Source organism: Cervus elaphus, chromosome 33, assembly GCF_910594005.1.
Source record: "Cervus elaphus chromosome 33, mCerEla1.1, whole genome shotgun sequence".
NCBI lineage: Eukaryota > Metazoa > Chordata > Mammalia > Artiodactyla > Cervidae > Cervus > Cervus elaphus.
This window is the reverse complement of record NC_057847.1, coordinates 52,864,582-52,892,275: the sequence shown is the minus strand read 5'-3', so window position 1 is coordinate 52,892,275 and position 27,694 is coordinate 52,864,582. Positions and strand designations below refer to the sequence as shown.

The 27,694-nt window shown below is 35.9% G+C and overlaps 1 long non-coding RNA gene across 1 annotated transcript; it reads right to left on the bottom strand.

Annotated features, from left to right (window-relative positions):
* Positions 1–263: 263 nt before the first annotated feature.
* On the bottom strand, positions 264–27,027 carry LOC122688493. The gene is made up of 2 exons (XR_006339480.1): positions 26,969–27,027; positions 264–356 (listed from the first exon to the last, which is right to left on the bottom strand). It is a non-coding gene; the product is annotated as an uncharacterized LOC122688493 (long non-coding RNA).
* Positions 27,028–27,694: the final 667 nt, after the last annotated feature.

Genomic DNA, 27,694 nt, shown 5'->3' with positions numbered 1-27,694 from the left:
CTCAAACTCATGTCCATCGAGTCGATGATGCCATCCAACCATCTCATCCTCTATCACCTCCTTCTCCTCCTGCCCTCAATCTTTCCCAGCATCAGGGTCTTTTCAAAGGAGTCAGCTCTTCAAATGAGTCAGGTGGCCAAAGTATTGGAGTCTCAGCTTCAACATCAGTCCTTCCAATGAACGCACAGGACTGATCTCCTTTAGGATGGACTGGTTGGATCTCCTTGTAGTCTAAGGGACTCTCAAGAGTCTTCTCCAACACCACAGTTCATTAGCAACAATTGTTCGGTGCTCAGTTTTGTTTATAGTCCGACTCTCACATCCATACATGACAACTGGAAAAACCATAGCCTTGACTAGATGGACACTCCAAGGAGTAGGCGTCTTTTAATTTCATGGCTGCAGTCACCATCTGCAGTGGTTTTGGAGACCCCAAAAATAAAGTTTGTCACTGTATCCACTGTTTCCCCATCTATTTGCCATGAAGAGATGGGACCAGATGCCATGATCTTAGTTTTCTGAATGTTGAGCTTTAAGCCAAGTTTTTCATCCTCCTCTTTCACTTTCATCAAGAGGTTCTTTAGTTATTCACTTTCTGCCATAAGGGTGGTATCATCTGCATATCTGAGGTTATTGATATTTCTCCTGGAAATCTTGATACCAGCTTGTGCTTCCCCCAGCCCAGCGTTTCTCATGATGTACTCTGCATATAAGTTAAATAAGCAGGGTGACAATATGCAGCCTTGACTTACTCCTTTCCCTATTTGGAACCAGTCTGTTGTTCCATGTCCAGTTCTAACTGTTGCTTCCTGACCTGATCTCTTTAAGAATTTTCCACAGTTTATTGTGATCCTCACCGTCAAAGCCTTTGGGATAGTCAATAAAGCAGAAGTAGATGTTTTTCTGGAACTCTCTTGCCTTTTTGTAGATCCACAGATGTTGGCAATTTGATCTCTCGTCCCTCTGCCTTTTCTAAAACCAGCTTGAACATCAGGAATTTCATGGTTCACGTACTGTTGAAGTATGTTGGAGGAATTTTGAGCATCACTTTACTAGCATGTAAGATGAGTGCAATTGTGCAGCAGTTTGAGCATTCTTTGGCATTGCCTTTCTTTGGAATTGGAATGAAAACTGATCTTTTCCAGTCCTTTGTCCACTGCTGAGTTTTCCAAATTTGCTGGCAATTGAGTGCAGCTTTTTCACAGCATCCTTTTTTAAGATTTGAAAGAGCTCAACTGGAATTCCATCACCTCCATTATCTTTATTTGAAGTGATGCTTCCTAGGGCCCTCTTGACTTTGCAGTCCAGGATGTCTGGCTCTAGGTTGATGATCACATCATTGTGATTATCTGTGTCATGAAAATCTTTTTTGTATATTTCTTTTTTGTATTCTTGCCACCTCTTCTTAATATCTTCTGCTTCTTTTAGGTCTATACCATTTCTGTCCTATATTGTGCCCATCTTTGCATGAAATATTTCCTTGGTGTCTCTAATTTTCTTGAAGAGATCTCTAGACTTTCCCATTGTATTGTTTTTGTCTGTTTCTTTGCACTGATCACTGAGGAAGGATCTCTTATCTCCTTGCTATTCTTTGGAACTCTGCATTTAAATGGGTTTATCTTTCCTTTTCTCCTTTATCTTTCACTTCTCTATTTTTCGCAGCTATTTGTAAAGCCTCCTCAGACAACTATTTTGCCTTTTTACATTTCTTTTCCTTGGGGATGGTCTTGATCCCTGCCTTCTCTACAGTGTCTCTAATCTCCATCCATAGTTCTTCAGGCACTAATCCCTTCAGATCTAATCCCTTGAATCTATTTGTCACTTCCACTGCAAAATTGTAAGGGATTTGATTTAGGTCATACCTGAATGGTCTACTGGTTTCCCCTACTTTCTTCAATTTAAGTCTGAATTTGGCAATGGGGTTTGTGGTCTGTTCCACAGTCAGCTGCTGGTCCTATTTTTGCTGACTGTATAGAACTTCTCCATCTTTGCCTGCAAAGAATAGAATCAGTCTGATTTCTGTATTGATCTGGTGATATCCATGTGTAGAGTCTTCTCTTGTGTTGTTGGAAGAGGTAGTTTGCTATGACCAGTGCATTCTCTTGGCAAAACTCTATGTAGGAATACTTTGTTCATTAGAGCAACATAGGATAGCCAGTAAGATTATGGAATTTTGTGTCAGAATATAAAGTCTGGCAAGATATAAACACATTGGATTTCAGTTTTCTTGTCTATAAATTGGTGTAATTGTATACACTTTTGATGATGCTGGGGCTTCCAAGGTGGCTCAGTCGGTAAAAAGTCTGCCTGCAATGCCGTACAGCCGGTTTCAATCTCCGGGAAGATCCTCTGGAGAAGGAAATGGCAACCCATTCCAGTATTGCCTGGAGAAGTCCATGGACAGAGGAGCCTGGTGGGCTACAGTAAATGGGTCACAAAGGGTTGGACATGACTGAGTGACTAATACACTTTAATAATGCTAAAATAGGAATACAGTTTGAATGTGAAATGCCTAACATGCAGTTTATGCCATTGATGTTCAAAAAATAGCAGCTATTATTATTAAATATATGCTGGACTTGACTCTAAATTTTTCATTTTATAGTAATGGAAATGCTTTCAGAAAAAAAGCAGATATTTAGAGTGTGTTACCAATCCACAGCATTTTTTTTTTTTTTCTTCCAGGACATTTTGCAACTGAATAAAATTATAAAGATTAAACAGATATGAATCTTTTTTTCTAAAATTGATTAATTACATTTTGTTATTTCAAACTTTGCCATTATATTCACAAAATCTTGATTTTGGAAAATTATGCATGTGGTCTTTAAAAATTTGACTATTTCCTTCACTAAATGTGGGTGGCCTCAGCTTAAAGATTTATGTGAGGAAGCAGGAGACATGATCCAGAATATATTTAAAGGAATTTAAATAAGGATATCCAATTAATTAACATCTGTATTCATTTATGCCTAGCTTTACATTGGATAGATTCTATAGTCTATATCCTGCCATGGTTCAGAGCACGAAACTCTTTGTAACTGGAAAGATGTATGTAAAATAATCAGTGCAAGAAAGATTGCTCACTTCACCTCCAAGAAAAACTTTGGCTTCTCTACTTTAAAGTTAAACAATAGACATTTCTTTGATTGGCATTTATGAACTCTATGAACAACTTGTGTGGAGGAGGACAAAATCTATAAATATTAAAAAGATATCTAAGCTAGGAAAGAACCTTTAGTACTTCAGTATTATTATATGATATGCATGATTTTATGAAAGTAGATAAGAACAAGCAATTGAAATGAATATCTTCACTACCTTTCTCCCCTATCTGAATGATAGGGCAATGTGGCAGCTAAATAAATTCAGTCACATTGAGGGAAACTGGGGCCCAAAGAAGTGCTTTTTAATATATGGAAAAGTTGTAATTTAATAATTCTCTAATACTAATTACTTCTCTTGATACTTTTTTCTGAAGTCTCTTTAGACAGGCCTAAGTTGAACTAGATTATCTTTACTTCTCTCTCTTCTTATCTAGAAACCTCATTTAAACCTGAACACCAGGTTTGAGATAAATGTATCTCATTTTCACACTGATGCTCTATAATAAATATATTATCCCAAGAACCTTCTTGGCTTACCTTTTGCTGCTGAATAACACCACATTTTATTAAATGTCTGTGAAATGTTCCCTGAGATGTTACATAGCCTGTTCTCTTTAAACAGTAAGTTTTGCAAAATCTTCTTGGCTTTGTATAGGTGATAACAGGAAACAAGAATAATGAGATAAAACCTCTTCTTTCAGGTTTTTTAATTGAAGAACAAATTATTTCATAGTTTCTCATTAGTTATTCCCATGGATTCTAATGACAAGGTGCCAACTTTCACACTTTAAACAGGTTAATTAATCAGGTAATAATGAAGTTGGGTGATACCTGAGTGTTGGTGTGCTGAATAATCACAGTTCCTATTAATGTGCTTAAATGTCTGTAAACCTGAGAGAATAAGTTGAAATTCAGATCTGAGTTCTGCATAAATAAACATGTGCTAGGTAACGGGGAAACTAACTTTAATTTAGTATGCTATGTATAATTTTATTTGTATTTTATATATGTGTGTACATATACATGTGCATATAAAGTGTTAGTCACTCAATTGTGTCAAACCCTTTGTGACCCCCTGGACTGTAGCCCACCAGGCTCCTCTGTCCATGGGATTTCTAAGGCAAGAATACAGGAGTGGGTTGCCATTTCCTTCTCCAGGGGATCTTCCCAACCGAGGGACTGAACTCACATCTCCTGCTTGGCAGGCAGATTCGTTACCACTGAGCCACCTGGGGGAAAAATATATATGATATACATATATGTAGGTGTATATATATATATATATATATATATATGTATATGTATATATATATAATATATATATTGCTTTTTTCATATGTTATGGGTCCTAGTCATATGTCAACCTTCACATTTAACAATTTGTACTTTGTTTAGCCAATATATAAAATTTTTTATTTTAAATCTCATGGTTCAATTGTGATTTCACTTATGAAACTAGGTAAGAGTGAAATTTTAAGTGAAATCTCACAAGATGACACTGTATGTACATGTGTCAAGTTAAGTATCATTATCAGGAAGACACCACTAAGGTATAAATAGTCTGGAGGAACCTCACTGTCCACTGCTCAGCATGATACACTGAAGAAGTCTTAAGTCCTTGTCACCTAGATCTCTTTCTTTGGCTACCTTAGGAAAGATCAGCTTTTGAAAAAAATATATGTACCTAGTATGGTGAATGTCACCTTGTTTATAATCACAGAAGAAAATTGTAATGAAATTATGAAGTAGACAAATTATTTCTTTTTTCCCTGTTGATATTGTAGACACATTTATCTCTAAGGAAACAAAAGGCTTGGGCTACAAGGTGCACTGCCTTCTCTTATCAAAAAGTGTTTCATCCTTGTGAAATCAATAATAATAAAAAAAATCTGCTTCCTAAGTGTAGTATGAGTGCATCTACATTTCCTTGGTAACAATTAAAATATTGATAGGGGTATAAAACATATAATTAACTCTCAACAAATTAGGTTTAAAAATTAGAGGGCATGTCAGGGAATGAAGGGTGTATTCAAATCAATATTAAAATAATTCTACTATCAATCTTCAATTGTCAAAGGAAGTTAACTGTAGTTAGGAAGCAGTAAGAAACTTGAAATATCTCATACTTCTAGGATGAGGCTATCCAACAGGCAGTTAACAGTCATATCATGATTGTAGCTCCCTCAGCATGGAATCTAAGCAGTCAAGCCATGAGACTGGGTCCCTAAGGAAAGGTGGAAGTTAGCAGTAAGGGGCTTGGAGACAGGAGGAAGAGAGCTCCCACTCACATTTCCATCAAACCATTAGGTGGTTTGAGACCTGGGATCACAACTCTGCCCCATGGTGACCTAACAGGTCCCTCCACTGTCTTGCAGAAAGGGGACACTTGGTTTGCTTCCACCACAACTTACACTCCATCTATAAGGCAGTAAGAACTCTTCCTTTTGAATAAATCAAAATTCTCTCATTTGACTTACTTATCTGTCTAGCTACATATATTTCTATGTGTATTATGTTTATTCTTATGTAAATATGTTTATATGCAGGCTGAAAGATGTGTATATATAAAGTATACACATTGCATATTTACCTGTACTTACTTAGCTTGCTTGAGGTTTTTTATTACTTCTTTATTTTTATTTATTTTTTTTTGTTTGTGGATTTGTTTCACAAAAAAAGCAGTTTTTATATTTGCTTTGTTTGGGCTTGAGCTAAATGGGATTCAGCATCTCAACTATCCAAATGGCTGCATCCTTCAATCACTCACTGACTCATCCAGCAGTACAATCTTGGGACCATAGTCTGTTACCCACCTCTTAAGAGTACAACATAAACTGGTTAATTAGATTTTAAGTAATGCAGCAGGTGAAATTCAGCAAATCAGAACAATGAATTGATTGCATTAAGAATATCAGAATTAAATAGCACATAATCATGGACTCAGGGATTTCAAAATACTCATTTTAAACAAGAAGAAGAATGATAAATTTTCTTATTATGCTTGAGTTTAAACCAGAGTTTCCAAGACCATATGTGGCCTAACAATTAATTTTTTTCTCTGCTGGGACATAAAAAATGGTGCTTCAGCTACTGAAGTACCTACATATTTTTCTTCTTATTTACACATTGTAATTACAAGCCATGATCTTTATTCATAGTTTATTATGAGTGACTGTCAATAATACTCATTGATGGAAAAATAAAATGAAGGAAATAGAACACAATCTTTAATAATATTCTAATGGCACATATTTTGCAGTTTTCTCCTTCTCCAAAAAGCAGTGTATGGACAAACCAAAACCCCCAAAAGCCCTTAAAGCTTTTGTTTCAAAATGACAAGGTTTTGATAAGTTGTTGTTGAAAAGGAAAAAAATACAGAAATACATATATCATTAGCACAACTGCATTCCATTATTGTCTTTTGCAAAATAAATTACATAAATGGGGTTTGCATTGTTTACTATTCTTCACCCAGAGATTGGAATAATTAAGTTTCAAGAACTGAGATGCTTTAAAACACATTTAATTTAGTAAAATTGGTAAGGAAGCTACTGCAATTAAAAAAATAAATAAACAAAAAAGGACAAAAGTTTCCCATGTCTTACTGGGTAATTTGGAGTGAATTTAGACCATGGCATTAGAAATACAAAAGGTAACTAAAAATGCCATTAAATGAAATGTTCCAAGTCCAAGCAATTTCCTTCTTAACGGAAAGTAAAATGCAAACAGAGATTGCTAAAACCCTGCTGTGTTTAATTTAAGTGTATGTAAGCCTTTTACTCACAGTCATTTTTGTCTGGAGATAATCATGGCCATCCACAGTGGTCAGGGCTGTGAAGCATGGGTTGTCAAAAGTTGCCCAGTCTTTGATTTCACCTTGCTTATGTCAGCCAGGGTTCGCGTCTGGCAAGTTCAGCTCGTTCATCTTCTGACAGGGTGGGATTCTCCTATTTCTGCCTCCATCAATTTGTTTTTGTTGCCTTTAGACTGCTTGAAACAACATGAAACTGTGTGTGTTAACTGCATGCCCACCATTGCAAGGTGTTAGGATTGGTCATATAAAGGCAAAAGACCTCTGTAGCTGTGTGAATATAAATCAGTTAGATATATCTTCATCTGTAGATTATGTATGTATATATACGTGGTTTATTAAGTATAAAATCCCCAATGACAAAGCTTGCAAACATGAAATCAACATTATTACATTATTTAAACTATCAGGAATATTTGTTACATACAGAATCCATTTTGAAAAGTAAGCCGAATCTGGATAGTGGAGAAATGACTAAGCCCCTCTTTTAAATATATAGAGAATAAAGAGGTTAAGAATTAGGTAGACATATTGGGTCTGTTTAATAAGACTATTTTTCATTGGAGTGAATATCTTTTTGATATTTAAAAATATATTTCGCAATCCTTGATAAGACTACTTTGAAGACTAGAGAATGCCATTAACAGAAGACATGCCCAATACTGTTTTGCCATTTCTTTCTTTCTTTTTTTTTTTTCATTTATTTTTATTAGTTGGAGGCTAATTGCTTTACAATATTATAGTGGTTTTTGCCATACATTGACATGAATCAGCCACGAATTTACATGTATGTTTTGCCATTTCATATTCAACTTCTGCTAGTAATGCCAACAATGAGGAGACACTTTGCCATAATATAATGACTGGGTCATTCTTTTAATTTAAAAACTTTTTGCATTAGTTATTTATTTAGCAATTAAGTGTTCATGAATCTCTGCTAATAAGTTGTGCAGATAAAAAGTGACAATGAATCAAATAACAGATTTTCTATCTTCAAGCTAGAAGATGAGGAATTATAAATTTTACAGAAGGGTGTGTGTGTGTGTATCTTCTGCCAATTTTCAATAGAAAAAGGAAAGATTCTTAAACATCTGGATAAGTCATTTTTAACGTGAAAAACTCATGAATTATCACAAGCAGCCAACTTTCTTTTTTAGCATAATATAACTAAATGGCCCTGAAAACATTTATTAATATGAAACAGCTAGAACTGGCATACAGGGTTTCCATGTAAGTTATTAAACAATGTAATCCATCAGGCACTAAAAACTGGTAATGTCAACTGAACATGTGACACAAAACTGTGGGAGTGGCCTCTGCCATGTAATAGACAACCACAATAGCAACTGAAATACTTATAGTCTTTTATCACACAGGGACATTAGATGTCATCAATAAATCTGGGTTGTGGCCATTAATAAGCAGTTTAGGGTTTCCAGGGAAATTGAAAAGTATCTTAATGCCCTCTGTGATGTAAATAGATCTTGAAAAATTTTTATTTAAAATGTACAGTTTTACCTGATTGATTTCAGGTAGCTTTTTGAAACTGATGCTATTTCAGTACATGGTAATGAGGTGTGTCTATGCGGACCTGTCCTCCACAGGTTTTCCACTTCTAAGCAGCATTAAAAGAGATTTCTAGAAATCAGAAATGGCAGAGTCCTCAGCCTTTTGAGGTAATCCAGTCTAAACAACTAATATTGTTTACTAGAAAGTTAATGCTCAAAGAAAGTATGCTACTTCATCAAGGATATATATAGTTTGGCAGGACTAACATATGAGGACATGTAGATAGAATATCACGTAGATTCCAAGGAGAAGCCTCTCCACAGAATACAACTTGTAAAGCACCCTCTGGAGATGTGAAAACTACAGAGTTAACCTTTCCAGTTGCCTCAATGGTAAAGAATCTTCCTGCCAGTTCAGGCAACACGGGAGACACAGGTGTGATCCCTGGGTCAGGAAGATCGCTTAGAGGAGGAAATGGCAGCACATGCCAGTATTTTAGCTTGGGAAATCCCATGGACAGAGAAGCCTAGCGGGCTACAGTTCATGGGGTCAAAAACAGATGAACACAACTGAGCACAGAACAACAATATAAATTTAAATATGAAACAATGCAAAAAAAAAAAAAAACAACAAAAAACAAAACCTCTTATGACCTCAATGAGACATAGAGGAATAATTATTAGATATAATAAGACTATTAAGGTTATTAGTCACTGGCAGTTCAATGTTTGAGACTCCATGGTCCTAATGCAGGGAGCTTGGATTTGATATGGTCAAGGAACTAAGATCTTGAATGCCACATAGCACGTCATTAAAAAAAATAATAATCTTAAGAACATTTTACAGTGATAAAATGATCAAAGCATCAAGACATTAGGAAGATATCTCAAACAAATAAAGCAAATACTGACAATAAGAAGAGAAAAATAATACTAAATAAAATTTGGAAATTTCAAAGTAAAGTTTGGAGATTTTGTAAGGTTAACATGCTGATCTTACAGAATAAATAAATAAATAAATAAATATAAATGGTATTCACACTCAGAAGTAAAGAGTAGAGTGGTGGTTTCCAGGGGCTGCTAGGAGGGAGAAATAAGGAGTTGTTCACTAGATGTAAAGTTTCAGTTAAGCAAGATAAGTAAATTCTACTAACCTGCCTTTTCTTTCTTTTTGCATTTCTTTTTTTGGGGATGGTCCTGATTCCTGTCAACTTTACATCCATTGAACAACTCCTTATTTCTCCCTCCTTGTAACCCCTGGAAGCTACCACTCTACTCTTTACCTCTGAGTGTGAATAATGTTTTTATTTATTTTTTTTTTTAAGAAGAGATGCAAAAAGCAAAGGAGAAAAGAAAAGATATACCCACTTGAATGCAGAGTTCCAAAGAATAGCAAGGAGAGATAAGAAAGCCTTCCTCAGCAATCAATGCAAAGAAATAGAGGAAAACAATGGAACAAGAAAGACTAGAGATCTGTTCAAGAAAATTAGAGATACCAAGGGAACATTTCATTCAAAGATGGGCTCAATAAAGGACAGAGGTGGTATGACCCTTACAGAAGCAGAAGATATTAAGAAGAGGTGGCAAGAATACATAGAAGAACTATACAGAAAAGATCTTCATGACCCAGATAATCACAAAGGTGTGATCACTCACCTAGAGCCAGACATCCTGGAATGTGAAGTCAAATGGGACTTAGGAATCATCACTAAGAACAAAGCTAGTGGAGGTGATGGAATTCCAATTGAGCTATTTATTTCAAATCATGAAAGATGATGCCGTGAAAGTGCTGCACTCAATATGTCAGCAAATTTGGAAAACTCAGTAAGGGCCACAGGACTGGAAAAGGTCAGTTTTCATTCCAACCCCTAAGAAAGGCAATGCCAAGGAGTGCTTAAACTACCACACAATTGCACTTATCTCACTCGTTAGCAAAGTAATGCTGAAAATTCTCCAAGGCAGGCTTCAGCAATATGTGAACTGTGAACTTCCAGATCTTCAGGCTGGTTTTAGAAAAGGCAGAGAAACCAGAGATCAAATTGCCAACATCCACTGGATCATCAAAAAAGCAAGAGAGTTCCAGAAAAACATCTTTTTCTGCTTTATTGACTATGCCAAAGCCTTTGACAGTGTGGATCACAATAAACTGTGGAAAGTTCTAAAAGAGATGGGAATGCCAGACCACCTGACCTGCCTCTTGAGAAACCTGTATGCTGGTTAGGAAGCAACAGTTAGAACTGGACATGGAACAACAGACTGGTTCCAAATAGGAAAAGGAGTATGTTAAGGCTGTATATTGTCACCCTGCTTATTCAACTTATATGCAGAGTACATCATGAGAAACACTGGGCTGGAGGAAGCACAAGCTGGAATGAAGATTGCCCAGAGAAATATCAATAACCTCAGATATGCAGATGACACCACCTTTATGGCAGAAAGTGAAGAAGAACTAAAGAGCCTCTTGATGAAAGTGAAAGAGGAGAGTGAAAAAGTTGACTTAAAGCTCAACATTCAGAAAATTAAGATCTTGGCATCTGGTCCCATCACTTCATGGCAAATAGACAGGGAAACAGTGGAAACAGTGATGACTTTATTTTGGGGGGCTCCAAAATCACTGCAGATGATGACTGCAGCTATGAAATTAAAATTCATTTGGTCCTTGGAAGAAAAGTTATGACCAACCTAGACAGCATATTTAAAAGCAGAAACATTACTTTGTCAACAAAGGTCCATCTAGTCAAGGCTATGGTTTTTCCAGTGGTCACTTATGGATGTGAGAGTTGGGCTATGAAGAAAGATGAGCACTGAAGAATTGATGCTTTTGAACTGTGGTGTTGGAGAAGACTCTTGGGAGTACCTTGAACTGCAAGGAGATCCAACCAGTCCATCCTAAAGATCAGTCCTGGGTGTTCATTGGAAGGACTGATGTTGAAGCTGAAACTCCAGTACTTTGGCCACCTGATGCGAAGAGCTGACTCAGTTGAAAAGACCCTGATCCTGGGAAAGATTGAGGGCAGGAGGAGAAGGGGATGACAGAGGATAAGATGGTTAGATGGCATCACTGACTCAATGGACATGGGTTTGGGTAAACTCTGGGAGTTGGTGATGGACAGGGAGACCTGGCGTGCTGCAGTTCATGGGGTCGCAAAGAGTCGGACACGACTGAGAAACTGAACTGAACTGAACTGATCTGCTATATAACATAGTATCAGTATTTAAGGACTCCATGACATAATGCCAGTAGTTAACAGTGCTATATTGTGCATGTTTCTTGGCTGTATGCATATGTGCAAACATTAAAAAGTATATATTATATATGTGCAACTTTTTATATTTTAATTATATTTTAGAAAGACTATGGGGGTAAAAAATGCACATACAGGTCAATGTAATAGAACTATAATACCACATATAAATCAAGTCAATTTATTTTGATGAAGGGATTATTCAGTGGGTAAAGAATAGTGTTTTGAATAAACAGAGATGGGACCCAAATGAATATCTACATTCAAAAGAAAAAAAATTAATGAATAGTTCACATTATATACAAAAAAGTAATTTGAAATGCATTGTAGACAGAAATGTAATGGTCCAAACTGTAAATCTCTTAGAATAAAGCATATGAGTAAATTTTCATGACTTTATGTTATTTAATTTTTTCTTAGTGATGACTTCAAACCCATAAGTAACAAAGGAAAAAAATAGGGACCTACTGTAGAACACAGGGAACTCTGCTCAATATGCTATAACAAGCTAATTGGGGAAAGACTTTGAAAAAGAATAGATAACATGTAAAATCATTGTCTGGTTTTGGAGTCAGGGTGATGGTGGCCTCATAGAATGAGCTTGGAAGTTTTCCTTCCTCTGCAGTTTTTTTTGGAGAGTTTGAGAAGGAGGGGGTGTTAGGTCTTCTCTAAATGTGTTATAAATTTTGCCTGTGAAGCTATCTGGTCCTGGACTTTTGTGTATTGGAAGACTTTTAATCAGTTTCAATTTCATTACTTGTGATTGGTCTGTTTATATTCCGTTTCCTCCTGGTTCAGTCTTAGGAGGCTCTACCTTTCCAAGAATTTGGCCATTTCTTCCAGATTGTCCATTTGATTGGCATATATATGACTTGCTTGTATTAGTCTCTTATAATCCTTTGCATTTATGTGGTGTCTGTTGTAATTTCTCCTTATTCATTTATAATTTTATTGATTTGAATCATCTCCATATTTTTGTTGATGAATCTGGCTAAAGGTTTATGAATTTTGTTTATCTTCTCAAGGAACCAGCTTTTAGTTTCATTGATTTTTGCTATTGCTTTCTTCATTTACATTTTATTTATTTCTGCTCTGATTTTTATGATGTATTTCCTTCTCCTAACTTTGGGTTTTGTTTGTTCCTCTTTTTCTAGTCACTTTAGGTGCCGGATTAGGTTGTTTATTAGAGATTTTTCTTGTTTCTTGAGGTAGGATTGTATTGCTATAAATTTCCTTTGAACTGCTTTTGCTGCATCCCATAGGATTTGAGTCTTTGTGATCTTGCTGTCATTAGTTTCTATGTGGTTTTTATTTCTTTTTTGATTTCTTCCATGATCTCTTGGCTATTTAGTAGCATAACGTTTAGTCTCCATGTGTTTGTGTTTTTTTAGATTTTTTAAAAATTTCTAATCTCAAAGTATTGTGATCAGAAGAGATACCTGATATAATTTCAATTTTCTTAAACTTACTGAAACTTTTTTTGTGAACCAAGATGTCATCTTATCCTGGAGAATGTTTCATGTGCTTTTTAGAAGAAAATTTATTCTACTGTTTTTGTATGCAATGTCCTATAAATATCCATTAACTCTATCTGGTCTATTGAGTCATTTAAAGCTTGAATTTTCTTATTCATTTTCTGTCTGGATGATCTGTCCATTGGTGTAAGTGGGGTGTGAAAGTCCTTCATTATTATTATATTACTATCAATTCTCACTTTTATGGCCATTAGCTCTTGCATTATGTATTGAGGTGTTCCTACGTCAGGTGCATAAAAATTTAAAATTGTTATACCTTCTTGGATTGATCTTTCAGTCATTATATAGTGCACTTCCTGTCTCCTGTAACAGTCTTTATTTTAAAGTCTACTATATCTGATATGAGTATTGCTACTCCAGTTTTCTTTTGATTTCCATTTGCATGAAATATATTTTCCATCACCTCATATTCATTATATATGTGATCCTAGGTCTGAAGTGGGTCTCTTTCATTATAGACAGCATATATATTTGCCGTTGTTCAGTCGCTAAACATGTCTGACTCTGCAACCTCAAGGACTGCAGCATGTCAGCCTCCCCTGTCCTTCACTATCTCCCACACTCTGCTTAAATTCATGTCCATTGTGTCAGTCATACTATCTAACCACCTTATCCTCTGCCACACCCTCCTCCTTTTGCCTTCAGTCTCTGCAAGATCAGAGTCTTTTCCAATGAGTCAGCTCTTCCCATCAGGGGGTCAAATTATTGGAACTTTGGCATCAGTTCACCCAGTGAATATTCGGGGTTGATTTCCTTTATGACTGACTGCTTTGTTCTCCTTGCAGTCCAAGGGACTCGCAGGAGTCTTCTCCAGCACCACAATTCGAAAGCATCAATTCTTTGGCCCTCAGCTAGTTAATGTCCAATTTTCACATCCATACAGGATTACTGGAAAAACCATAGCTCTGAGTATATGAACTTGTCAGCAAAGTGATGTATCTGCTTTTTATTATGCTATCTAGTTTTGTCATAGTTTTTCTTCCAAGGAGCAAGTGTCTTTGAATTTCATGGCTGCGGTCACTGTCTGCACTGATTTTGGAGACCAAGAAAGTAAAATCTGTCACTGCTTCCACTTTTCCCCCTTCTATTTGCCAAGAAGTGATGAGACTAAATGCCATGTCTTATTTTTTTGAATGTTGAGTTTTAAGCCAGCTTTTTCATCCTTCATCTTCATGAAGAGGCTCTTTAGTTCCTCTTCACTACCTGCCATTAGAGTGGTATCATCTGCATATCTGAGGTTGTTGTTATTTCTCCTGGCAATCTTGACTCCAGCTTGTAATTCATCCGTTATGGCATTTTGCATGATGTACTCTGCATATAAGTTAAATAAGCAGGGTGACAATATATCACCTTGTCATACTCCTCTCCCAATTTTGAACCAGTCTGTCATTCCATGTCTGGTTCTAGCTATTGCTTCTTGACCTGTATACAGAATTCTCAGGAGGCAGGTAATGTCTGGTATTCCCATCTCTTGAATAGTTTTCCACAGTTTGTTGTGATCCCCCAGTCAAAGGCCTTACCATAGCCAATGAAAGAGAAGTAGAAGTTTTTTCTGGAATTCCCTTGTTTTTTCTATGATCCAACAGATGTTGGTAATTTGACCTCTGGTTCCTCTGTGTTTTCTTTTTTGTTTGAAATATATATTTACTTTATGAAAGATGCTGGAAAACATTAAAACCTAGACAAATAGGTAAGATCTTAAAAATTAAAAATTGCTTACTAAACAAAGCTTGTACATCAGGAAGCTCTCGGTTTACGTACCGCTGAAATCTAGCTTGAAGAGTTCTGAGCATTACCTTGCTAGTGTATGAAATGAAAGCAATAGTTCCATAGTTTGAACATTCTTTGCATTGCCATTTTTTGGGGATTGATTGAAAACTGATGTTTTCCAGTCTTGTGGCTACTGTTCAGTTTTCCAAATATGCTGGCACATTAAGTGCAGTACTTTAACAGTTCATCTTTTAGGTTTTTAAATAGCTGGAATTCCACTCCCTCCACTAGCTTTGATGGTAGTAATGCTTTCTAAGGCCCACTTGACCTCACACTCCAAGATGTTCATCTCTAGGGGAGTGACCACACCATCATGGTTATAGGTCATTAAAACCTTTTTGGTATAGTTCTTGTGTGTATTCTTCCACCTCTTCTGAATATCTTCAGCCTCTGTTAGGTCTTTAATGTTTCTGTCCTTTATTGTGCCCATCTTTGCATGAAATATTCCCTTGGTATCTCCAATTTTCTTGAAGAGATCTCTAGTCTTTCCCATTTTGTTGTTTTCCTCTATTTCATTCCACTGCTTATTGAAGAAGGCCTTCTTATCTTTCCTTGCTATTCTCTGGAACTCTGCACTCATTTGAGTGTATCTTTCCCATTCTCTCTTGCCTTCTGCTTCTGGGTTTTGTTTGTATTCATTCAGCTAGTCTGTGTCTTTTGTTTGGAGCATTTAATCCATTTGCATTTGAGGTAATTATTGATATGTATGTTCCTAGATTTAAATGTAAGACTGGACACTATAAAACTCTTAGATCAAAACATAGGGAGAACACTCTGTGCCATAAATCACTGCAAATATTTTTTTTAGCCCAACTTCCAGATTAACATAAACAAAACCAAAAATTAATAAATGGGACATAATTTAAATTTAAAGCTTTTGCACAGAAAAGGTAACCATAAACAACACAAAAAGACAGCTCTGAAATATGAGAAAATATTTGTCATTGGAGCAAGTGATAAAGGATTAATCTCCAAAAAATAAAATAGTACATGCAGCTCAATATCCAAAAAACAAACAAGGCAATCAACAAATGTTTGGAAGATTTTAAAAAAACCATTTCTCCAAGGAAGACATACGGATGGCCAAGAGGCACATGAAAAGATGTTCAATATCACTAATTATTAGAGAAATGCAAGTGAAGCCTACAATGAGGTATCACCTCACACTAGTCAGAACGGCCATCATCAAAAACTCTACAAACAGTAAATGCTGGAGGGTGTGTGAAGAAAAGAGAACCCTCTTGCACTGTTGACGGGAATGTAAGTTGATACAATCACTGTGGAGAACAGTATGGAGGTTCCTCAAAAAATTAAAAATGAAACTACCATATGATCCAGAAAGTCCACTACTGAGTATATGTCCTTAGAAAACCATAATTCAAAAATACACATGCACCCCAGTGTTCACTCTAGGTCTATTTACAATAGCCAGGACATGGAAGCAACTAAAATGTCTGTTGACAAATGAACAGATAAAGAAGATATGGTACATATCCACAATGGAATATTACTCAGCCACTTAAAAGGGATGAAACTGGGTCATTTGTGGATAGGCCTAGAGACTGTCATACAGAATAAAGTAAGTCAGAGAGAGAAAAACAAATATTGTATATTAATGCATATATGTGGAGTCTAGAAAAATGGTACAGATGACCTTTTTGCAAGGCAGGTATAGAGACACAGATTTACAGGCCAGACATGTGGACACAGGTTGGGGGGAATAAGGAATGAGATTAATTGGGAAATTGTGGTTGACGTATATACACTAACGTGTAAAACACACAGCTAGTGAGAGCCTGCTACACAGCACAAGGAGCTCAGCTCAGGGTTTTTTAGTGACCTTGACGGGTGGGAGGGGGTGGTGTGGGAAGGAGGTCTAAAAAGAGGGAGGGATATGTGTGTGTGTGTCTATATATATATATATATACACATATAATTCATTTCATTGTACAGTAGTAACCAACACAAAATTATAAAGCAAATATACTCCAGTAAAAAAATAAGAATCAGTTCAGTTCTGTTCAGTTCAGTTGCTCAATTGTGTCTGACTCTTTGTAACCCCATGAATCACAGCAGGCCAGGCCTCCCTGTCCATCACAAACTCCGAGTTTACTCAAACTCATGCCCATTGAGTCAATGATGCCATCCAGCCATCTCATCCTCTGTCGTCCCCTTCTCCTCCCGCCCCCAACCCTTCCCAGCATCAGGGTCTCTTCTAATGAGTCAACTCTTCACATCAGGTGGCCAAAGTACTGGAGTTTCAGCTTCAGCATCAGTCCTTCCAGTGAACACCCAGGACTTATCTCCTTCAGGATGGACTGGTCGGATCTCCTTGCAGTCCAAGGGACTCTCAAGAGTCTTCTCCAACACCACAGTTCAAAAGCATCAATTTTTTGGCTCTCAGCTTTCTTCACAGTCCAACTCTCACATTCATACATGACCACTGGAAAAATCATAGCCTTGACCAGACAGACCTTTGTTGGCAAAGTAATGTGTCTGCCTTTTAATAAGTTATCTAGGTTGGTCATAACCTTCCTTCCAAGGAGCGTTTCTTAGTTTCTTGGCTGCAGTCACCATCTGCAGTGATTTTGGAGCCCAAAAAAATAAAGTCTGACACTGTTTCCACTGTCTCCCCATCTATTTCCCATGAGGTGACGGGACCAGATGCCATGATCTTAGTTTTCTGAATGTTGAGCTTTAAGCCAACCTTTTCACTCTCCTTTTTCACTTTCATCAAGAGGCTTTTCAGTTCCTCTTCACTCTCTGCAATAAGGGTGGTGTCATCTGCATATCTGAGGTTATTGATATTTCTCCCAGCAATCTTGATTCCAGCTTGTGCTTCTTCCAGCCCAGCGTTTCTCATGATGTACTCTGCATATAAGTTAAATAAGCAGGGTGATAATATGCAGCCTTGACTTACTCCTTTTCCTATTTGGAACCAGTCTGTTGTTCCATGATATATATATAAATGTATAACTGAATCACTTTGCTGAATATGTGAAACCAATGTAACATTCTTAATCAACTATACTCCAAAATAAAATAAAATATTAAGAACATAAATACATTGATTAAATCAAAATTTAAAACTTTGCTTCAAATAAAAACATTTTTTAAAGGGACTCCACAATAGAGGAAAAATATTTATAAATCACTTAAATAAATTTCATACATAATATACAAAATATTCCTAAAACTCAATGATAAAAAATCAAATAATCAATCTAAAACTGGGTATTTTTTAAAGATCTTTCCCTTAAAAAGATATGAATATGACCAATAAACACAAGAAAATATAATCAGAATCACAAATTATTGGGAAAATGTGAAAGAAATCCACGAGAGGCTGATTTCTACCTACTAAAATGAGTAAAATAGAAAAAAAAACAGCAACAAATATTGATGATGATAACGAGAAATTGGAATCCTCATTTGTTGTTAATATTGTAAAATGGTACAGTGCTTAGAAAACAGAATGGTAATGCCTCAAAATGTTAAATGTAAGCCATTTGACACAATTATAATCCTAGTTATACACAAGAGCAATTTAACTATACATCCCTGCAAAATAAAATTGTATACAAATATTAATTGCAGAAGCATTCATAATAACCAAAAAGTAGGCAAACCATAATGTTTATCAACTAGTGAATAGATAAGAATGTTCTGTATTCATATGAAACATTATTTGACAATGAAAAGAATGTGGTAGTAGCACATTCTACAACATGGATGAACCTTAGAAACAGTATGTTAAGTCATATAAGTCAGTCCAAACAGGGATGGCATCAATATAAAATGTCCAGAATAAGCAATCCCATAGGCTGAGAAAGCAGATTAGTGATTCTTAGGGCCTAGAAAGAGGAGGGAACTGAGACTGATTGCTAACAAGTATGGTATTTATTTTGGGGGTGATGAAAATGATCTAAAATTAGATAGCAGTGATAATTACACAACTCTGTGAATAAAGTAAATGCCATAGAATTTGTATACTTTAAAAGAGCTAATATTATGATACATAAATTACATATTATTAATAGTAAAGCTCCAAGAAAAACATTTATTGAAAGTAAAATTGTTGATATGTTAAAAAATTGTTTAAAAATGCATCCATCTTATTTATCCCAAACTTATTTAATTTTAAAAATATAACAGGACATTAGAGATTTAGAAATATTAACAACATTATTTTTATAATGAATGATTATCCTTCCATCACAACACTTACCAATGGAATGTATTTTATAACCACATGTCTATAGCTTAGGATTTCTGGAAAGCAGAAACTAGGGCAAGGATTATCATAGTGATGTTACTTGGGTAGTATAAATTAAATTAAGAAAAAAAAATGTGGGTCAAAGAAAGATGCAAATCACAGTAATGGAATAGTCATCTACAGTGGTTTTTGGAATTGTCATGTAATCACAGATGAGGTTTGCCCTCACAATGGAGAAGACATAGCTCATCAATTGTGGGTGCGGCGGTTTGGAAAGAAAAAAATTAGATGGAAAAAAAGATAAAATTTAGGGCTGCCAGGAATACAAATGTATATATTGCAGATGGAGAGATCAAAGTAAATATACATATTTTTAAAATACTCTTAAAAATTTTCACTTTGTCAGCCACACTTTGAAGAAAACAGATCTTAAATATTGTTTCATTACTCCTCATTCTGAAAGTGAATATCTGTAGTGTGCTAATAAATATTTATCAATCAGCTTCCCTGGTGGCTCAGACACTAAGGGATCTACCTGCAATGTGGGAACCTGGGTTTGATTGCTGGTTTGGCAAGATCCCCTGGAGAAGGGAATGGCTACCCACTCCAGTATTCTGGCCTGGAGAATTCCACAAACAGAGGAGCCTGGCAGGCTACAGTCCCTTGGGTTGCAAAGAGTCAGGCATGACTAAGTTACTTTCACTTTCACTTTTCATTATATAACTAAAGATGCTCTCTCTATATATATTTGTCTGTGTGTGTATGTGAAAGATCAGCTAGTGGTGCACAGACCAGGCTTGTACTAGCTCAAGGACTGATTGTTACATTTTGAAGTAGTTTTCAAGACATCTGTTAAACTATTGGTAGTTCGAATTTAGTAATGTTGGTAGTATTCACACCATGAAAATTGGCAAATGCTGTACATCAAAGCTCTTTCTTTTCCTCCAAAGCTGGTTGATAAATATTTATTAGCACACTGCAGATATTTGCTTTCAGAATGAGTAATGAAACAATATTCAAGATCTGTTTTCTTCAAAGTGTGGCTGACAAAGTGAAAATTTAATGGCCAATTTATAGGTTAAGACTGATGACAAGATTGAGGCCAATAGGTAAAGACTCTTCCTACAATTCAGGAGACACAGGAGATGCAGGCTTGATCCCTGGGTTGGGAAATTCCCTGGAGGAGGAAGTGGCAGACCACTCCAATATTCTTGCCTAGGAAAATACCATGGACGGAGGAGCCTGGATGGCTACAGTCTATAGGGTCACAAAGAGCCAGACACTAGTAAGTGACTGAGCATACACACACACACATATATAGGGCTTCCCAGGTGACACGTGCCAATGCAGGAGACATAAGAGATGTGAGTTCGATCCCTGGGTCCAGAAGATTCCCCTGGAGAAGGGCATGGTAAACCACTCTAGTATTCTTTACTTGAGAAACCCATGAACAGAGGAATCTGGCAGGATACAGTCCATAGAGTTGCAAAAAGCCAGACATGACTGACACAGCTTAGCACACACACACATGAAGTATGAATATTTTTCAATATATATATTTTCAAAAAATAACAGGTATAAATAAAACAATTGATTGCATCTGTATATTGTTATTTATACCTTCCTCTTTATCCTCTATCTCCAGTATTAAAGAAGCTGTAGTACAGAAATTTTAATGTTAGTCATATTATGTTATTATTACTTGACTTGCTATGAAGAATGACTAATTCATTTTGTCCCCCAAACACTGATTATTTAAATCTTGACTGCTGACCCTGCCAACAATCATTTCATTCGTTACATGGTGCAAAATGTTCCAGTCTTTTTCCAACTCAAAATGAAGTGGCACCAGCGTTATCAAAGAAATCTTATTCATCCATTGATTTCTCGTCAGCTAAAGGATTGACTTCAAGGCATCTTTGAGTTCTTCAGGGTCTTATTTGGATTATGAGATTGAAGGCTTTGTTTCTTTGTATTTGATGAAAGCAATTACCACCAATTCTTCATTCTTGGGACACAGTATTATTAGAGTTGCCAAAATTCACCTGATGATCACGTGGAATAAAAGCGCTTTTCCTTTATGGCTCTAACCTCAGGAATCAGTTTATCAATCTGTTTCTGTTTTTAATATTTTATTCAAAATCTGTTTTAAAATTATTTTAATCTCAGTTTATAGTATATTGACTTTTTAGGCATTTGGTGTATTTCACTTTCAAAAATCAAGATGAATGTCAAAGATATTGGAAAATGTCTACATACAAGAGCTCTGTAAAACAAATGTTTTTGTTGCACTCTAACGACTTTCAGCTACTAGTCAGGGGCAGATGATTTTAAAAGATAATTTTAGCTATCAGTGGTGGAGAAAAATAAATGTTTTCATCGTAATGTAGCTTCAAGAAGTGGAGACTTGAAAATAGTCCATGTTTGAAAAAGTAAAGGTAACAGAGCAGCTGCTTTAGTCTTATATATCAGTATCATTTGGGAATCTCTTAAAATCCAATTGATCTTTTATTACCACATTTAAAATCCAGTTGAAGGTGAGTTCTTGTGACATTACCAAATTACTACACTTTTGCGTATAGTGCTCTTTTTCTGGTTAAGCTGGAGGTTTTCTTAATTTTTATTTGTTTTCTTGGAAAAATATTTAAGTAATATTAGATCAACAGAGAATAAAATGTGTTCTGCCACTTTATCGTCAGTGTATAGATAAGATCTATATAACTATAAAGGAGATCCTAAATCTGCCTAGACTAGTATCTCCAGACTTAATGTAATTTTATTTTTAGAGACACTTGTTGTGGATACCTTTAATCCTGGAAGGGGAAAAAAAAAAAAAAAACAAGCTAAAAGTGATAAAATAATGATCAAACTTATTCAGAAGAGTACCACGTCCATCTGAGCCTCAGTATTATACAAATGGATAAAATTCCCTCTCAGAGTGGAGACCAAACATTGCTATCAGTTTTAGAGAGATAGAAACATTTCTCAGGGCTAAGAGACAGCAGGAATAGTAGTAATATCAGTTGGAACCTTGATACACATCAAAGGAAATGAAGCCCCATAGCTGAAGAAATTACATGGATACTATAGACCAATAATTTTAAATATTAAAAGGCTCTTTTCAAGCTAAGGACAACTTGTAGTTATAAGCAGACAGCCCAAAGTTAGCAAGTCCTGAGAAAAATTAGTCCCTTGAATACAATATTTTTTTTTTCTTTTTTTTACCTTCATGCTTCCTAGGGATTAAAGTGGCTCATCTAACTCTCACTGATTAGTGAAATATTTTTCTACCATTGTCTTGTGTGTGTATGTATGTGCACTCATGTGTATGCTTTTTCACCAACTTATGTCCATATTTAAAAATAAATTTCCCTCAATCCATTTTATATATCATACATTGAAGAACAGTGTCAATTTTTAATTTTAATAGAAATGTATTGTCAATTGGGGCATCTCTAGCCTATTTCAAACCTAATATTTAAGCTGATATTCAAATTTGAAGCCTCATTTTCTTTCTTAATAAAAGCTATCTCATCTAGCTATCAGTTTATGCTTTTGTTGTGTCAACCTGATAATATGAGCATACAGTTAGAGGTTCTGATTTATGACGGTTTCTTTAAAAGATAGCTTGCGTGTAACTCTTCAGTCGTAGAGTATTTGCTTGCTTGGTTTCTAACAAAGGCTCATTAAATTGAGTGAAACTAATATAAAACTTACCTTGAAACAGTTCCTTTGCTGAACTCTATCCTCAAAGGATTTTCTAATTTGCAATTTATATTTTAGACTTTGACCAGGAAATTAAAAATAAATAACATGTATTACTCTCTGAAAATACTTGATACTATTTTAAAAGCTGAATAGAGTCACGGATCTTGGATTATTAAGACACTTGTGTCCTCACCATATATTTATAAAGAAAGATAATTTAACGTGATTTGTCACTAATTCAATGTCATTTTGAAAATTGTGATTTAGTAAATGTGTGTTATTTTCCAATACTTAGGCAATCTTTCCAGATAGATTTGTATTAGGAGGTTTAGATTTTGAAACCAGGTGACGTTGGACATATGCACACAATTTTACAAATTTCAATGAGAAAATATGGTCACTTGGGGCTTCCCTGGTGGCTCAGTGGTAAAGAATCTGCCAGCCATTGTGGGAGACACAGGCTTGATTCCTGATCCAGAAAGATCCCACATGCCTTGGAACAACTAAGCCCATGCGTCACAACTATTAAGCTTGTGCTCGAGAGCCTGGAAGCCTCAATTACTGAAGCCTAATGCCCTAAAGCCCCGGGATGGCGACATCAAAAGCCACCACAGGAGAAGCTCATGCGTGGCCACTGGAAGAAAACCTGCACAGCAAAAAACCCCCAACAGAGCCAAAAATAAATAAATAAAATTGTATATATATATATATATATATATATGCATATATACATGTATATATGCATATATATATATATAAAAGATCGTTTTGATATGAGAAAATAAACTCTTTTGACTATGGTTTTGGCTTCTATTTTCTCTCATTTTTCATGATGAGAATGATTAAATTGAAATGTCTGTATCTTTCCTGTTTCAGTACAAGATTTAAAACATGTTAAATCTCAATAAAAAGAAGCCTCAGTTTCTGGGTTGTGTTCGAGTTAACTGCATTTCTGATTAAACTAGGATGAGGATGCGATCGAATCTTAGTTGGAAAATTTTATAAAATATATTTATTTTTCTAACTTAATGTATTGAACTTAATTCAATCCAATGTCTGTAGTTCATTCTTTTTATTGTACCTCAAGATCACCATCCTGAACAGGAATTATAATTGCTAAGAACTAGATGTAAAAGATTAAGCCGTAAAAGCAGTAACTCACGGACATTGAGAAGCTACTTTTGGACCAACTGCTCAATCCGCTTGCTTTCCCTAATTATTAGTTTCCTCCTCACAAAAAGTGTAGAAAAATTTTTTTTAATCTTATTATCTGAGGGTTCTGGTTGTTTGAAATTCCTTTACTCAATATTCAATGAAAAAATGGATATATTATGATTAAGTACAGCAATGTCCTAGATTCTCAGTTTTTTACAAAGCCAAAAAATGTGGCTAATTTCACTGTTACTTCAGAAAATAGATTGAACACTAAGATTTTTCACTGACTTTTTCCATTTGATTATGGATCTGTTAACAGTTTGATGCTCCAAGGAAGGCATCTATATCATGTCTTCATAAAGAGCCTGTGTGCAGTGAATTGTTCCCCATTTTTGCTTTTGTTTGCTGGTTGATTTGGTATCATGTGACTAAACCAAGAATGCAAATTTCTTACAGCTACCTACTTCCAATGTGCCTAATGGCTGGAGCTGTACTGAGTACAGGTTACCAAGGCTTTGAATATAAAAATTAATATGACTGGTCAATGTCTGCACTAATAGAAGTTTCTGTCCCATGGGTAGCTTGGACCACATGTGTAGCACAGCAAAAGTGCCATCTGGAAGTTATTCACAATTATTGCTTCTTGTCAGGATTGTTGAGGATTTCTTTTTTTTTTTTTTTTTGTATCAAGTAGAAATGAATCATAGAACAAACTGATGTATGTCCATTAAACTATAAAAACTTGTTAGGCTATCATCTTACTGTGCAAAATAGAAGTCTAATAGAGGTAAGCTAGATCGTGTCAGTCCATGGTATGAATGTGACATGTGAAGGGAGAAATAGACTGAAATCTGTCTGCATTATACCAGGAAATTACATATTCTTCTTAAAGTAAAATAAACACTTGACAAAGCTGTTAATCATCCCTAGTGGAAAGGATTTACAGATTCAATATTAAGATGATGAGCTTCCTACTGGTCTTAGAAGCACTGTAGTCAAATGAATCCATTTTCCTCTGAAATCATTTAGATAAAAATTATATTCACATCGAGAAATATGAATGGCTTGAATGCTAAAATGTCACTTTAAAAATGCATTGTCCCTTCTGTGGGCTCCTAATAGCTTTCAGTTAATATTTGGTTAGTAGAGAAAGACATCCAAATCCAAGCCAGTTTCTTGAATGAAGAAATTACTAACCTATCTTTTCTGTGAAAAAAAGAATGAGACTGGGGATGACAAGAGAGGCAAGCATATATGTCTCTCAAACTCACTTCAGAGTTATGCATGTAACTCAGCCATAAAAGAATATGCATTTTTATTTTAAGCTTACCTCATTGAACTTCTCTCTCATATTTTAGGATAAATTGAAATAATCTTTAACTCTGATAATGTATTTATAAATTTATAAATTTACCCTCAGTGATATTGTAGCTGGTAACTTCTATAAAGACAAACAATTTTTTAGGAGTTATACACTCACAAAGAAATGACAGAATTTAGTGATTAAAGATGTGTGCGCTGCAGTATACGTGCATTTGTTTCCTAGGAGACAAACTAGTACTGTTCCTCTGAAGAAATTTGTAAGCATTAAGATACTGTAATCAGGCCCCAAGAGAACATATTAAACCTTTTAAAAGGAATAAATATTTGACATCCTCACCATTTTCTAAATATATTTGTAGATGAAGCTTGTTGTCAAGGGGCTGTGTTTCAGAGGTGAGAACCAATGATACAACAGGTGAGTTGAGAACATAGTTTAACATGGCTAATCTAGGTGGCAGGATTAACACAGGTATTAGCCTGAACAACTGCGCTCCTTTAAAACCACGAGGTAAGAATGACAGCTACAATAAGACAAAGGGAACTAATTTTAGAATAATGATTCAGAGGCAGGAGTAAAAGGGCATAGATTCAAAACACAAGTCTCTTAAAACTAAAATGGTACAATTACAGAAAAAAAAAAAAAAGACTTTTCTTAGGAGGCATTGTTACAGGTGGCAGGCTAAGAAAGCAGTCATGTAAACGATACTATTTGTTGGATGATTAAAAACACCCCCGTTTAAAAATATGTTTTCTGTATGCCTATCATGGTGCCTAAATCACTACCACTAAGCAGCAGGAAGTTAAGAGTATGGCTAAAATGAATAATAGAGATGAAAAATAGAAGGAAATGAAATTAGGACACACTTGGTAGCCAGGAAGTATTAAGGCTTGGAGTCCATGGTCAGGACTCTGGACACTATTCTACGCAAAATGGTATATTACTGGAAAATTTTGTTCATATAGTCACGTGAGCTAATTTGTCTTTGACCCATGACGTTAGGGCAGGTATATTTGACTTGTGGATGGAGTTATAAGGTCAAGGCAGGGACTTCTGCATATTGGGCAGAATATGAGATAATTAAGTGACTGATGGGGAAAGTTATGTGTCTGGTTGCTGCATGAGAATCCTGGGAACCTCAGAGTCAGGTCTGTTCAGTTCAGTCACTCACTCGTGTGCAACTCTTGTGACCCATGGATTGCAGCACCCCAGGTCTTGCTGTCCATCACCAACTCCCGGAGTTTACTCAAACTCATGCCCATTGAGTCGGTGATGCCATCCAACCATCTCATCCTCTGTCGTCCCCTTCTCCTCCTGCCTTCAGTCTTTCCCAACATCTTTTCAAATGAGTCAGCTCTTTGCATCAGGTGGCCAAAGTATTGGAGTTTCAGCTTCAACATCAGTCCTTCCAGTGAACACCCAAGACTGATCTCCTTTAGGATGGACTGGTTGGATCTCCTTGCAGTCCAAGGGACTCTCAAGAGTCTTCTCCAACACGACAGCTCAAAAGCATCAATTTTTCAGCACTCAGCTTTCTTCATAGCCCAACTCTCACATACATACATGACTACTGGAAAAACCACAGCTTTGACTAGATGGACCTTTGTTGACAAAGTAATGTCTCTGCTTTTTAATATGCTCTCTAGGTTGGTCATAACTTTTCTTCCAAGGACCAAGTGAATTTTAATTTCATGGCTGCAGTCACCATCTGCAGTGATTTTGGAGCCCTCAAAAATAAAGTCTGTCACTGTTTCCACTGTTTCCCCATCTATTTGCCATGAAGTAATGGGACCAGATGCCATGATCTTTGTTTTCTGAATGTTACGCTTTAGGCCAACTTTTTCACTCTCCTCTTACACTTTCACCAAGAGACCCTTTAGTTCTTCACTTTCTGCCATAAGGGTGGTGTCATCTGCATATCTGAGGTTATTGATATTCCTCCTGGCAATCTTGATTCCAGCTTGTGCTTCTTCCAGCCCAGTGTTCCAACCAAGTGAACTCTGGTTCCTGATTTGGAACCAGTCTGTTGTTCCATGTCCAATTCTAACTGTTGCTTCTTGACCTGCATACAGATTTCTCAAGAGTCAGGTCAGGTGGTCTGGTATGCCCATTTCTTTCAGAATTTTCTAAAGTGGTGATCCACATAGTCAAAGGCTTTGACATAGTCAATAAAGCAGAAATAGACTTTTTTTCTGAAACTCTCTTGCTTCTCGATGATTCAACAGATGTTGGCAATTTGATCTCTTGTTCCTCTGCCTTTTCTAAAACTAGCTTGAACATCAGGAATTTCATGGTTCACATACTGTTGAAGCCTGGCT